Below are 15,413 nucleotides of genomic sequence, written 5' to 3' on the forward strand. Positions count from 1 at the left end.
CATGTACACACAAAAGTGTGCCTAAATTCCCTGGGGGAGGGTCCTCATTATTAAAATCTCAAGAACATGCCACATAGCATCTGTAAGACAGATGTAATAACACTTCACATATCTCTCTATGTTTTATTAGACTTCTGTGTGTTCAATGTGATAACATCTGTTAAACCTTTTAATTAAAACTACATTACATAGGGCCGGGGATTTAGTTCAGTGGTTCAGCCACCTGCCTCGAAAGCACAAGGACCAGAGTTCGATCCCTGGTACCGGAAAAAAGAAAAAAAAAAAAACTACATTACGTAAGCAAGAGACAGGATAATATGTACTTGCCATTAACAATATCCCAGTGCTAGCAGGAACCAAATATATCTATGATTTGTTGATATATATAAATATAGTCACCTCTTCCCGTCTTCTTTCATTGCTAGCCTTTACCAAATGTTCTGCCCCTTATCTTCTTTTAAAAAAGCATCCAGCTCTTCCTTCATTGTTTCTTATTTCAGTTTAACTATATAGTAAAAAAAAAAAAAGGAAAAAAGCCACTCTATCCAGTGAGGTGAGTTTTTTCGTTTGGTCTCCGAATCCCAAGAATTTATTTACATCTACGGACTAAATCACTGGAACCCTAGGATAAGGTCTATAGCATGTCTGATAAAAAGAGAAAAGAAAAAAAAAATAAAATAGTTATTGAAGGATTATTCCAGATACTTGTTTACTCATTGAGATTCTAACAGGAAGCAAGTGTCCAGATGTTCTGAAAATGCCTTCCAGTATAATAACCTCTAGCAAAAACCCAGCTGCCTTACCTGCTCTTCCTCCTAACCCCAGGCAAATAACCACAAGGATTTTAGGAACAGCAAGTCTCCAGACTAGCCCTTGACCACACTTATCTGAAATTTAAACTGCAATACAGGTGAAGAAGGGAGCAGTTTTTGAAATAGGACCTCAGTATATAGAGAAATAAAAAACTGACATTGTAGAGCATAGTATTATTCTGGAGAAGCATCACATTATAAACAAAACACCACATTTACAATGGTGTCCCTTTCAGCTTCCCATAGTTTTTAGTAAGTACCCACTTGGGACCAGCTCTGGACTGGACACTTGCATAAAGCTCATCCTCTTAGTGATACACCTAATTGAGAATGTAGGATTTATCACACCATTTCTCCTCTCTGTTGAAGTAGGACAGAGCCATGAGACACCTCATATTATCTCCCATAACATGAACTAGGCTTTAAAATATGTTGCAGTCCATTGTAATTTATTCATTGCATTAATTAGGCTTAATCTAGAATTAATTTTCCATGTTCTTTCCCTTTAGAACTGTATTTTTCAATATAGAGATTTTCATGGTAGGATTAATTTTCTGTTCTCAGTACTTTTTAAAAATGTTTCATAAATATCATTGTAACCGCATAAGGGAATTTAAAGGAAAAACTTAATCACCCTTAATATCAGCACAACAATGCAACAGCTGGCTTCAGTTTTGAGTATCTTTTTCCAGTCCTTACCTAAAAACTAACATATTTTGCATAGTTATTATCAGAGCAAAGGCACAGTGTTTTAATCTGCTTGTATTTCTCTAATTTTATATCTACATATATTCATATTGCTTTACTTTCCAATTTAACTTTTCATGGTAGTTCAATACTTAATGTTGTTGAAGTACCATGACATTACTTTTTGCAACTTTTTACACTTTAATTCATATCTAATTGTTTTTAGCCATGAAAATATTACAGTGACTATCTTTGCACATATTTACCTTTTTCTTCTTTTGAAATAATTTCTCAGGGTATAATCATATGATTCAGCATAGCAATTCTGATAATTCTTGACACTGTTTTTAGGAATAAAATTAATTAAAACCCCAATGTGTTACCTAAGGCAAAATAATTATTTTATACTTCCTATTAGTTTTGGCAAAAGCAAATCTAGATGCAACTCCAAAAATTTTTTTATTAATTTTACCATATTATTATATGAAAAATGTAATGACCTTCAAAGCACACTGAGGGCATTTCTTTTAATAATATGACAATGATGGCAATGCCTCAAACTCCAACTTTAACTTACAGATATTCATTTTATTGGATTTTACAGTTTTGAAACTAATCTAATTGAGGGGTGCTATCTCTTAGTCATCTTATTAAAAATGTTGGCAATGTACCCCAATGATTAAAATGTAAAAAAAGATAATAGGAAGATGGAAGAAGGATGGAAAATGTTTGAAGAGTGTTCACTAAAAATAGAGAAAACCCAAGGTACGAGCATCTATACAAGTCATAGGTAAAGAAAAGAACATGCAGAAATGTGTTCCTTTCACATTCTTTTCTTTGAACAAAGGTCAAAAGTGGATTTGCAGTGAAAAGTTTATCGTAAGATGATTTTAAGTGATTCCTGAACTTGCTTAACCTCATGTCTTTGAAATAGTTGAACTTAAGAAACCATGCTCTTACATAACAAAAGTTTTTTAATAGAAAAATACATCACATATTGCTATCACTCTAGTCAATCTAGCTACGTATTTTTAATTAAACTTTTGAGTTTTTATCATGGATCATTTTCAACATGCACAAAAGCAAATACAAGAGTATAAGGATTACTCAAAGCCATAAACTAGCCTGAAAAATCATCTTTCAATAGCTCCCTATCTCCTCCATAGCCTGTTTCATTCTCCCTCTCCCCTACTTCATTTTAATCAAGTGCAAGACATCATATAAATCTATCTTGAGATAGCTTAGAATATAAAGGTGTGGTTTTCTTCTTTCTAATATAAACAAAATATCTTTAAAAATTAATAATTCCTGAATATTATCTACTACTCCTATTCCATTCGTTTCATGTGTTGATTATAACATTTTTTAAAAAATCAATCTAAATGATATAGATTGAAAGTGATTAAAATGACCTGTATGCATTCTAAACTGAGTTTCCCATTCTGTCTTATTTTCTCTTGCAACTTATACATTAACTAAACTTGGTTGATATTCCCAAAGATTTTCCTATTTCCTATGGGATAGTAAAGCCCAATTCCATTCTGTTATTTGCTAACATGTTTCTCTTATCAGTATTTTCAATAAATCAGTAGTTAAATCTAGAGGCTTGATAAATTTGAAGTCTGACAGTTTTTTTCTGTTTACCAAGAATCCTTCAGATGTTTTATATCTAGAAGACCTTTAATTATATTAAGATATACATATTAATAAAGTTAGAGGGGCAGGGGATTTAGCTCAGAGGTTCGGTGACCTGCCTTGCAAGCGCAAGGACCTGAGTCCAATCCCCGGTACCAAAATAAATAAATAAATAAAAATAAAAAATAAAGTTAGAAGCCATAAAGTTGTCAGATAAAAAAATCAGACAAGAAAAAAATCTTCATTATGCTATGTTTGAGCAAGTCTAAGAATATTAATTATCTATTCAAGAGCCCTGATATATTTCACAGCAGTATTATTAAATTATCCATTTGAATTTTTTACATTGTCTGTCCCGATTATTATGCTCAATGGATTTGACTTCAAAGAATTTAAGAAAACCTTACAATAGATACTGAATTTAAATTCAAAACCTATTTCTAAGATGAGAATCGATTATCATAGATGGCAAAAGCAAAGTAAACTGAGTTAGTTCAGTGTGAGAAGAGTAGAAGCAACAGAGCTGTCAAATAAATGGCAAAGGAGAAAAATGGTAGAAGGAACCCTAGGACAGAACATCGCGAGGATGAAACATAATAGTACCTAATAATATTTGTTGAATAAATAACATCAGACTTATGATAACTGGACTATCCCGGGATGCTCATGAAGTAGTATATGTTCTATAAACAACTCTGTCTCTTTCCATATGAAACAACCAAGAATGATCACACTGCATCACAAACGTTTTGAACACTCTTTCCAATTTCTTCCATTGTAGGTCAAGGAATGAACAGTCCCTAATCACCCAATTTCAACTCCAACTCCTTTAGCTCTTCTGACAATGTGTAGTTCAAGGGATGAATGACTCCTAATCTTTCAATTCTAATTCCTTTAGTTCTTTGGACAATTCATTCTCCTTCTAACCCATTCCATTCTCAGGAAGGAAAAAAAGAAACAATAAACTTCCAATTGTCTTTGGTTTGTTTGCCCCTAGACAAGCCTGTGGTGAAAGGATTTGATTTCAATAGATTACCCTAGGAAGAACTCAGAAGGGAATTCAAAAGACAAAGGAAATGACAATAAAAATGTGAGAACTACCAAGTTACTCAGTCTGGGCAACAAAGGCTGAGTCCTGCAGGACTATGAAACTTGCTTCAGAGTTGTACCAATGACAGACAAAGATGTCAGGGCATTTATTAAACAATTCCCACCTATAACCTGTGGCCTATTCCATTTATGAACACTTGTCTCTCAGATTTCAAGAAACTCTCGTCCAAGGTCTCTCCCTATATCACATTAATCCAGAGAATGAGTTCTCCCATCATACCTCCTATAAGTTTCTGTTTATCAGTCTGTGCACCTCTGTCTGGATAAGCCACTCTCTTCCTGTCTTCACCCATCACACATGTCTCGGTGCTCTTCAGTGCTCCAAACACATTTGCCCCATGTGGATTGACTTTTCCACCTAAATATTTCTTTGTGCATGTTTATCTATTTCTTCATCTTCCCTATTTCCTGTATTAATGTGTCATCAGTTCTTGTTCATTCTTGTGTCTCACCCATTTTCCTATTACTCCTAACAGATTCTGAACTGCACTCTCAACCCTACAGAGCTCTTAATTTCACAAGATTGTAAATGATCTTCCATGCTACTTCCAGGTTAATTTATGTGAAAATCAGGACTGATGAGCCATTCCAGTCCAGCCTTTCCCCAATGCTCACCATACGCTGTGTTTTTCTCCATTCTCCAGAGGCACAAAGGGCCTTCATGAATCAGTGTTTTTGTTCCCTTTTACCTAAAATATACTTCCCTTCAAGGTCTAAACCCTTTCTTTCTCATCTCTGCTCCCATACTCATTCCCAATTCCATGCCACACATTGCTTCCTTCTCAGCACTCTCTCTACACATTACTTAGGATAACAGAATATTTTCTAATGTGATTATTATTTCTAATATATGCCATCTTCCTCTCTCTCAGGCAGTCTTTATCCCTGTATGTGACCCTGAAACACGATGTACTGCCTGGTATACTCTGTTCCCTCAATAGGGGCTATTCAATTAAATGGAATCACAAGCAGTCTCTTACATGTAATTGGAACTATTAGACCAATCCAACAAGTATGTGAATGCTTCCTTCATTTGAATGTCTGCATATCTACTATGGGTATCCATGGAGAGACAGAAGTGTAGAAACAGATCACGTATTGAGTTCAGGCATGAATGTGGACACATACAATACATACAATGGCTAAAGTTCTAAACAACATAAAATTCACATTAACAAAAATAAAGACATACGTAAATAAATATCAAGAAGAACAGAAAAGCATTCCCAAATACAGCCTTCCTGATTATACTAGCTAGAGAAAAAAAGAGCAATATTAAGATAAATGAGTATTGGAAGCTTCCATTCAAAATATGTATTAAATGCAAGCAGGAATAAAGAAGAAATTCCAAAATCCAACACAGGCAAAAATGCCATGTCCCTTTATCCATGCTGTAGGTAAACTCTGTCTATTCATGGTTTTGTCCATTTAAAAACATTAATTTTTCATTTAAATTTGTTTAATATTAATTTTTAAATCAAGTTACTGATAGAATCATTCATTGCAAAGTGAAAGAGGAAATTTTGCTCCAAAGGTAGATATTGTAAAATATCACTTTTTTTCTTCCAGGCTAACTGTACCTTGTTTCAGTATGCTTGGGAATTCCAACTGCTTGCTAAAGTAAATCTTAGCTCTGGCTATGCAATATAATATGAGCTGGAAAGATTCTCAGATTAAATTTTCTTGTCTAGTTATATTTTGAAATAAAGGCTTACTGCTGTATTAAGGATGGAGTCATATCACTGAATTAGGTAGAATCCTGGATTTATTCTAAGCCTGAAACCTATAGTGATTCTCTTGGACACACAGCTGCTTCCATTAAGAATATACTTTGACACTTTTGCCAAAAACAGCTTGGAATTTTTCCCTCTGGCTTTAAAATAAAAATTTCAGAACCCCATCTTCATCATGTATATGGAAGAGCCAGCTTTAATGTTATTTATTTAAGATTTAAAGGTTAAAAAAATAAAACAGTATCTAACTACAAGGGGAAAAGGATGTGCTTTTTATAATACTGAGAAAGAAACTATATCTTGATATGTATAATAACACAGGGGTAGCACCTGTGTCTGTTCTTGTCTAACTTGTGGATAAACACTTACAGGTAGGTGGGAAAAAATCCTTTTTTCCAAATTAGAACTCATTGTTCAGTATAAGTTTTGATACACATAAGAAGAAGTATTACTGCCAGGCAGTGGTATATGCCTGTGATCCTGGCACTCCCAAGGCTGAGGCAAGAGGAATACAAGTTGAAGGCAATCCTGGACTACATAGTGAGACCCTGCTCAGAAAACAAAACAAAAACAAAAATGTTATAATAGCTAATATAGATTAAAGTGATGGGGGTTGATAACCATTAAGGCTGGTTCCCAAACTAAAAATTAATAATTAAAAAGCATAAGACATGAGCAAAATCTCAGCTTTATGGATTCAGTATTCCAATTTTCATGTTGTAACACATGAAGATAGCTTTTTCTCCCTTTCTTTACAGGCTTCTGTCTTGAGAACAAGGGATATGGAAATAAAGATATCTCTTACTGTGAGTGTTTGGATCATATTTGCTTAAATGTAGTAAGCAGCACTAACAAAACACTAAATAACACAGAACCAAGATAACTTCACTCCAATTAACACTATGAAGCTAGGGAATATTAAACAAAGACATATAAGACATAGAAATATAAGAAAGAATGTAAGAGAAAATAATCTGGGAACTGTCTCACCTTTGAAAATAAGAACAAAAAGGGAAAAGAAAAAAATGTGAGAGAACGAAAAGATGCAAATAAAGTGTTTGTAGATGGGGAGGGGAGGAGGGGGTGAAGGGAGGGCAGAGGTAAGGGGAAAAAATGAGAATCAAGACTTGCCATGTAGAGGTACATGATCCCAACAATGAATGTAACTGTACTGTATCCCTAAAATGTAACAATAAACTCAATAAAATTAAAAAAAAAGAAAAGAAAATAAGAGTGAAATAAAATATTAGCAAGCAAATTGCAGAAAGGAGCAAGTGGCATTTGAGAAAAAAACATATGAGAGAAAAAAATTTATTTCAATATATTTGAAAGAACCATTTGACAAACTTAATACTCATATGAGATTTTTCTAAAGCCCTTACCAAATCATTATAGAAGAGAACTTCTTTAGCCTGTTTAGGAATATCTTCTAAAAATATAAAGCAGATTATCATGCTTAATATTAAAACATGAGAAGCTTTTCCTCTAAAATCAAGGAAAACACACAGGTTCAAGTAGTCTGCCTTTATGTTATCATGATTCAAGATGATGAGAGAAAAGTTAAATGGTAAAAAAGTCATAAAAATTATATGATCATATATAGATTGTAAATAGGTCACTGTTTTACATACAGTCCAAGATAATCTTCAGGAAAAACTATCGAGTTGTAAAAGTTAGTTGACCAAGGTTACTTGTGAGGAGATCAATATTTTAAGAACCAACAGCACTCCTGCACACTAGAAAACCCAATTTATAACCCATTTGGAAGGGTAATAAACTAAGTGATTTCATTATCTAATAATAAAATTTCAAAAGCACCTAGAAGTAAATAAAATATGAAACTCAAAGCCTTAATAAAGTTAATAAATACTGCTGAGGTAATACATTTTCTATAATCAAGTAGGTAATAATAAAATTCCAGTCTCACACCAAACATAGAAATCAATTCTACATAATTTCATCTCTGAATATGAAAAACATAATCTGAGATTTGTGGAAAGAAATATTGGAGCCTATTTTTTTGGCATAAGAGTAAGAGTAAATTTATTAACTATAGTAACAAAATAAGTAGGAAGGAAAAGATCAAAAACCTTGACCGTATTAGTGTGTCCATATAATGGTTCTGACATACTTCTGCATACTAAGAGATAGTATAAGTAAAACTGAAAGAAAATCTTCCAAAAGAGAAGATATTTGCAATGAAAATTCTCTGAGAAAGTATTGATTTTCAAAATAAAGATTTTTATAAGCAATAATAAAATGCAACAATAAGATCATAAATTCTAAAGCCAATTTCCTGGCTTTGAATTACAATTTCTCCACAAAACAGCTACACGAGCTTAGGCAATACTTTCAACTACTCTCATGTATCAGCACACAGGAGAAAACTTCTCCATTTGTGCGTGTGTAAGTGTGTGTGTGTGTGTGTGTGTGTGTGTGTGTGTAGGGAAAGTCAAATAATGGTGATTAAACCTTGGGGTACTTTATCACTGAAACACATTCCCAGCCCTTTTTGTTTCTTATTTTGAGACAGGGTCTTCCTAAATTGTCCAGGCTGGCTTTAAACTTATCTGCTTTTGGTGCAAGTACCTGGGATTACAGGCCTGTGCCACCATGCCTAACAATCTTATACATTTTATGAGCATCAAACAAGTTATTATGTGTAAATACTTAGGGCATCAGCTAATTGAGTAATCACAACTATCTGTTTTGTTTCACATATGAAATATGAGAATCACAAAGATCCCCATCATATTGTATTTTTAATTAACTTAGGAATAATGCTTATAACCTAATTTAAAAAAGGAAATTATAATTACCAAAAAATAACAAAATAAAAGGAAGAATAATTTATGCAAGGCAGCTCAGCTTCAAAATAATACAAGAAATACAGTTGAGGCAACAATGATATATTTGTATATCATCAGAAATTTCTTATTTTGCCTGGAAATTGATACTTGCAAACATTAATGGTAGAATTTAAAGTGGGAGCAGTCTTATTCTGGAAGTCAATTTCATGATATGTAGCCAAATGTATATATACTTAATTTAATAATTTTCTCGTTTTTTTTTCTCATTGAGTTTATGGGTACATTTTAGTCTTACACCTTTATATGACAGGTCTTGGTTCTCATTTTTTCCTCTTACCCCTGCCCTCCCTGCACCCCCTCCTCCCTTCTCTATTTACAAATACTTTATTTCCATTTTTTCATTTTCTCATATTTTTTTCTTTTCCCTTATTTCCTTTCCCCTACCCTTCCCACTTCCCCTACACCTTTAGCCTTTGTCTTCCAATTTTAAATGTCAATTATACCATTAGAATTTTATGTACAATTATAGTTTTTCACACCAGAGAAACTATTTGGTATACAAACCCATGTCTACAGCGGCACAGTTTGTAATAGCTAAAACTTGGAAACAGCCCATTTGCCCATCAGTTGGAGACTGGATAAAGAAGATGTGGTTTTTCTATAAAATGGAATACTACTCAGCCATAAAGAATGAGAAATTAAAGTCATTCCTAGGAAAATGGATGCATATTGAGGATATACTCTTAAGTGAAATTGATTTAATAATTTTCAATTGAGACAGGCACATGCCTGTAATCTGAGCACTGTGCAAAGCTAAAACAGGAGGGTCACAAGTCCCACCCCAGCCTGTGTTACTCAGTGATTAGTAAGACCCTGCCCCTGTCTCAAAATATAAAATAAAAATGACAGAGGATATAATTCAATGCAAAAGTCCTGGGCTTAATCCCCAGTATTGTTTTTAAAAAGACTAAAGTGAAATATCTGGGCTGAATGCAAAGTAAATATACAAGAATGTCCACTGCAAAGTTTATAATAAGAGCCAAACTTTTCAAACATTTTTAAATGATAACAATAATATTATATATACCACATTCATTGTCATTGGAAATATTTTTATTACTAAAAGCAAGCATGAACTACATGTGTATTACCTACTTTTAGCAAATAAAAGTGAATTGTATTAATAATTATGTAGGAAGATAAAAGAAAACCTTAACTATATTGCAAAATTTAATGCTGATATTCAGATAGCAGATCCCAGTGTGTGTGTGTGTGTGTGTGTGTGTGTGTGTGTGTGTGTGTGTGTGCACGTGCCTATTTTTCCACTTATCTCTCTCTTTTTTTTTTGATACTTGGGCAACTTTACGTAATACTTACCATATCATCATAAAATTAAAAGCTGTTCCCTCATTTGATGAATTTGCAATTATAGGTGGAAAATACAGACTCTCATTCAGTTCTTCACATGTTAAGAACAATGGATTAGCTGATTGACTAGGTGCTGGTATCACTGTCAAATATCTAAGATGCTCTGATGGAGCATCAGCTCCATGCTTTCACTTTATGAGGCAATAAGTAGAAGCAAAGGGAGAGAGGAAAAAGGAAAAGAAGGCAGAAAAAAGGAGTAAGAAAAATATGATCTTCAGTGATTAGAACATTTCTTTTCATGACTATCGTTTACATGGTCTAATATTACTGGGAAAAATCCAAAAAATGAGATTGTTCACCCTGTACATCTGCACTCTACTGAGCACAGGAGTTAGGAGCTAAAGGTCTTCCAGAGCACAGGTAAAGAGAATCTCACTACCACTGCTTTTCCCTGCTTATCACAGCCTCCAACAGTCTGCAACAGAGAAGAGTTTTCTCAGAAAAGCAATAAAGGTTCTGACCAAGTGGAAGCTTTCAAGAAACTCTTAGGCCATCTGAGGGGAGATCGTTCACCTTTAACGCCACTGCAATCCAACTGCTTCACCTTTCTTTCTAACCCAGCTTGTAAGAACACCTGCATTAGTCAGATGTAGAACTTTAATTTTCACTTTCTTCATATGTAGGAAGAAACATCCGACAAATGGTTGAAATAATTCCATGTTTCCTTCCTTATTTTATGCACTTACAAGCAAAATGGAGAACTAGTAGCTAAAATTCCAAGTTACTAAATGCTTACTCAATAATGATGCAAAGCTTGAGTTAGAGGCAAATCAAAGAGCCAACTGCCAAATGGCACCTCAAAATATCATTTTTCTCTCTGATATAATAATGCATTGAAAAGGGCAGAGCATTGTCTACTGTATTTGCCAAAATTGGAGAACCTCAATGTATTCAATAGAAAACATCACACAAATCCAAGCAGAGAGATAATTCTTCAAACTAATTGACCAGTATATGAAGGACAGGGAAAAACTGAAGAATTGTCATAAGTTTCAAGAGGCTAAGAAATATGACAACTAAATGGATTGGATTCTGAAACAAAAATAAAACAGCTGAAAAAAGGGGTAATGTACAGTTTAGGTCTAGATTTCAGCTCACAGTATTATACTAATGCTAATTTCTTGGTTTTCAAAACTATACTGTGATCATGTAAAATGGTAACATTGGGGTAAACTGGATAAAGATAACGTAGTCAGGCTATCACCTTTACACTTTATATATAAACCTAAAATTATTTCAAAACAAAAAGTTGAGAAGTATTACTTTCTGATAACTATTATAATGATCAAAATATACTTATCCAACTCACCATCCATTCCTATCAATTTTATTTTCCTCAAATATGTTGGGGTTTTTTTTTTGTTGTTGTTGTTTATCATCTCTGCCACCACCCCTTTTTCAGTCCTCCCAGTTCAACTCCCATTGCTTAGTCTCTCTGCTAGTTTCGAGCATCAACTCTGATTGGTGTGACTCTTATTTCTCCAAGGACTGTGGCTCCCAAACCTTTCAATGGCTTCCCATGAACCAGAAGCTAAAGAAGAGAATCCTTCAGGCCTTAAAATGGTCTTGCCCACATTTCTCTCCTCTCATTTCACCTGTCCATTTCTCTTGCTCTCTGGGTTCCAAGTTCACTGGCCTCACACAATACAGCTACAGCTGAGGGAGAAGACAAGTTACTTCCTCACACTGCGAAACTTTGTAGGACTTGATTACTTAGAGCACCAGGCACCTTCACACTTTACTAGAACTCAGCTCATACTTGATCCTGGCTCTCCATGCTCTGGGACCTGTGTAGATTTGAGTCCTCTGTAACAAACGTTCCCAGATTGGCCTATTCCCCTCCCATGGCTTCTGTCTCAGCTTTCATGTGCAGCACTGATTCATTATAAGGCTCCTTTACAAAGCTGTGTGACATCAGGGACCAACTATTGTCTCCAGCTCCATGAGTCTAGCATAAAACAGATGATCTTAGTCCACCCAGGTTGCTAACAGAAAAATGGAATAGACTGGACAGAAATAACAGGAAGTTATTTCTTTCTCCCTGCAATTTGGAAAGTAAAAACTCAAGGCACCAGGTAGATGCGGTAACTGGTGGGGGCCATATTCTAATTTGTGAAAGGTGTCTTTTGCTGTGTCTTCATGTGGCAGGGATGTAGATGTTTTCTGGAGCCTCTTTTTGTTTTGTTTTGTTTTGTTTTGTATTGGTTTTGGTTTTGGTTTTGTTTTTTTGTTTTGTTTTGTTTTGTTAGGGGTTTTTTTGGTACTGGAAATTGAACTCTGGACCTTTCAAATGAGTGGCAGGCAGTGGAACACTGAGCTAAATCCTGGCATTCATTCCATTCATGAGGGTGGAGCCCAAAACGCCCTCAATTCAAAATACCTTTGCCTTGGGGATTTGTTTCAGTGACTGAATTTGGAGACAATGAAACATTCAGTCCATAGCAGAACTTCATCTGAGTAACACAAAGACAAATCACTGCTGTATCTTTTAAACTCTGTAAAAATATTACAGTAAGTCCCCAATTTATGAACATTTAAGTTGTGAAGTTTCACAAATAGGTACAAACCTAGCATTGCAAATATTCCTGGGTGCAAACAAATTGCAGAAGTAGCTAATGTGTCTACCTTACCATTTTAAGGCAACTGTAAAAGAAAGCTAGTTTATTTATACTTGTACTGTACTATATTGCCATTTTAAGGTAACTGTAAAAGTAAACAATAGTTATTTACAGTATTTTTGTGGGATTTTTATGCTTTACAGTGTATATTTGTGTCAAAAGTGTACAAGACGCACTGCTGGTCGTGGTGGTGCATGCCTGTAATCCCATCACTCGGGAGGCTGAGGCAGGACAATCACTGTGAGTTCGAGACCAGCCTGGGCTACACAGTGAGTTCCAGTTCAGTCTCACTACATCAGTGAGACCCTATCTCAAAAAACAAAACAAACAAACAAAAAAAAAAAGACTAACTTTATCAGACTTACAAAGGAATCCAATTTAGGAATATTCTCCTGGAATGAAACTCCTTCATAAGTTAGAGACATACCATATTTTCCTTTGAAATGGCTTTTCCTTGCTTTCCTAAAAAAAATTTTTTTTTCACTCACAGCATGTGGGAAATCCCATCTCCATAATGTGGAATAATTATGTAAAAATTGTTTAAGAATATGCTTCCTATGTAAAGCAGAGAAAGAAGCTGCTAAATTGGGTATGTAAATTAGAATCAGTACAAAAGACCCTAAAGAAGTCATCCCAGGTTGAAAAGAAATTTGATGTTATGAAACACCAGCCATATTTGTTTGCTCCCTCCATCTATTACAGCTGCTTTGTAGGATTATGCACTGCTTTTCAATGAGGCAGACATTTGAGGCAAGAGACGTATTTGTATGACCACTGATAGAAGTCCTTTCCTCTGCCAGTGTGAGAAAGCACAAGTCTTCCAGCAATGAGAAAATGAAACATCTTTTTACTACCAAATCTTTTTGAGAAAAACAGGTTAATGTTTGCTTTAGTACACATTTTGTTATGGTAGCACTAATAGATATCATGGGTGAAAATACAGCAGTCCTCTCCGTCACCATCCCAGCTGATCGCCCATAAATTTAAAAAGTGAATTTCATATATTCTACACAATTTTTCCTATTACTCATTTTTTTCATTTTTCCTGAATTGTAATTATGGTAAGAAAAATGGCACATACCTTTCCTAAAATCGATGTAATCCTTACATTTCTAATTTCATGATTGAGAATCTGAACATTTATCTTGACACAAGTAGTATGGTTGTTTTAACTGCTTATAAAATATCAAAAATTTAGCTACATCTATCTTAAAAAAGAAGAATGATGGGATGCATTTATGGGAATTTTTTTAAACTATGAAGCACAGTGGCAAAAAAAACAAAACAAAACAAAAAAAAACATGGTGACAGATAAAAGTCCTATCTCATGATTGTCCAGCAACACATATCACAAGCCACAACTACATCAACCCAAAGATTTGAAAAAAGGGAAAAAACTAAGAAAGTGCCCAGAAAAGTTTACAAAACAAAAGATCTTAATGGAAAACACGACTTAAATTAGGGAACAATACTGGATAAGATTCCAGCACCTATTCAACGCCATGAAAATAAGAACGATGCACAGAAGAGAGGTGCTGTTTCACTTTTATGGAAGAGAAACTAGGAAACAGTCAGTAGGTTGGTCCCATAGTGTCAGCAGATCTCAGGTTTCTATCTTTCTATTCTGTTCTTTTAGCCCATGGCTTCCAATAGCAAGGTCCTCTCATTGCCCAAGATGTCTGCTGACTCTCTGAACATCAAATCCATATTCAGGAAGTAGAAAGAAGGCCAAAAGGCCCTTGTGGCTAAAATATCCATTGAAACATACTAAGATGCAGTACAGGACATTTCTCATTGCATATTACTCACCTCAGAGCTATACTTAGCTGCAAAGGAAGCTATGAAAGTGCTATTTGAAGTCGAGAGGACAATGTCCCAGTTTAAATTTGAAAGCACTCAGAGAATAGATGCTGGACTGGAAAATTAGCAGTCCTTTCCATTCCTGTGAGAACATAATGGTCTTCTTTTCCACCTTTTTTTTTTTTCATTAACTAGTACATGAACACAGTTTCAGATTTTTAAAGTATAAAGGTTTACTCAGTGAAAACTCACACCCACTCCTGTCTCCATCTGTCAGTTTCCACCCACCACAAAACACTTTTTTTCATTTTTTATATCTTCTTCTGGTTCCTTTAAGGCAAATTCATGCAAAAGAGATTTTTCTTGCCTTTCCCCTGGAAGACATTTCCAAATCAGCACATGCAGTATATCCCTCCTTCTCCTTCTTGTCCTCCTCTTCCTCTTCCTCCTCTTCCTCAACTTCACTGTCTTTTAATTTTTCTTTTTTAGTTGCATAGTATCCCATGGCTCAATCTACTAGGGTTTATTTGACCAGGTGCCATTTTCAAATATTTAGTTTGGGTTTCAATGTTCTCTGCACTGTATAAAAATGAATCTGTAGGATAAATTACAGAAACTGTCCTTCCAGAGCAAAGAGCATTATTTGTAAATGTGACAGATGTCGCCAATTTGCCCTCTGTGTGAATCACAATGATTTACACTCCCACGGGCAACATCAACAAACACACCTCTTTTCCCACAGCCTCTTCTACAAAATATATGTCAAGTTAGCAGTCCTTT

General features: G+C 34.7%; 1 protein-coding gene and 1 non-coding gene across 2 annotated transcripts in view; one reads left to right on the forward strand and one right to left on the reverse strand.

Annotated features, from left to right (window-relative positions):
• The window catches only part of Plcb1 (phospholipase C beta 1), a 690,814-nt gene that overhangs the window by 640,303 nt on the left and 35,098 nt on the right, over positions 1 to 15,413 (reverse strand). The gene's annotated exons all lie outside the window — the stretch shown is intronic.
• Positions 6,303 to 6,427, forward strand: LOC117285285. The gene has a single exon (XR_004516265.1). It is a non-coding gene; the product is annotated as a small nucleolar RNA SNORA40 (small nucleolar RNA).

The sequence above is a fragment of the Fukomys damarensis genome, unplaced genomic scaffold (assembly GCF_012274545.1).
Source record: "Fukomys damarensis isolate Sample0158 unplaced genomic scaffold, DMR_v1.0_HiC HiC_scaffold_7, whole genome shotgun sequence".
Lineage (NCBI taxonomy): Eukaryota > Metazoa > Chordata > Mammalia > Rodentia > Bathyergidae > Fukomys > Fukomys damarensis.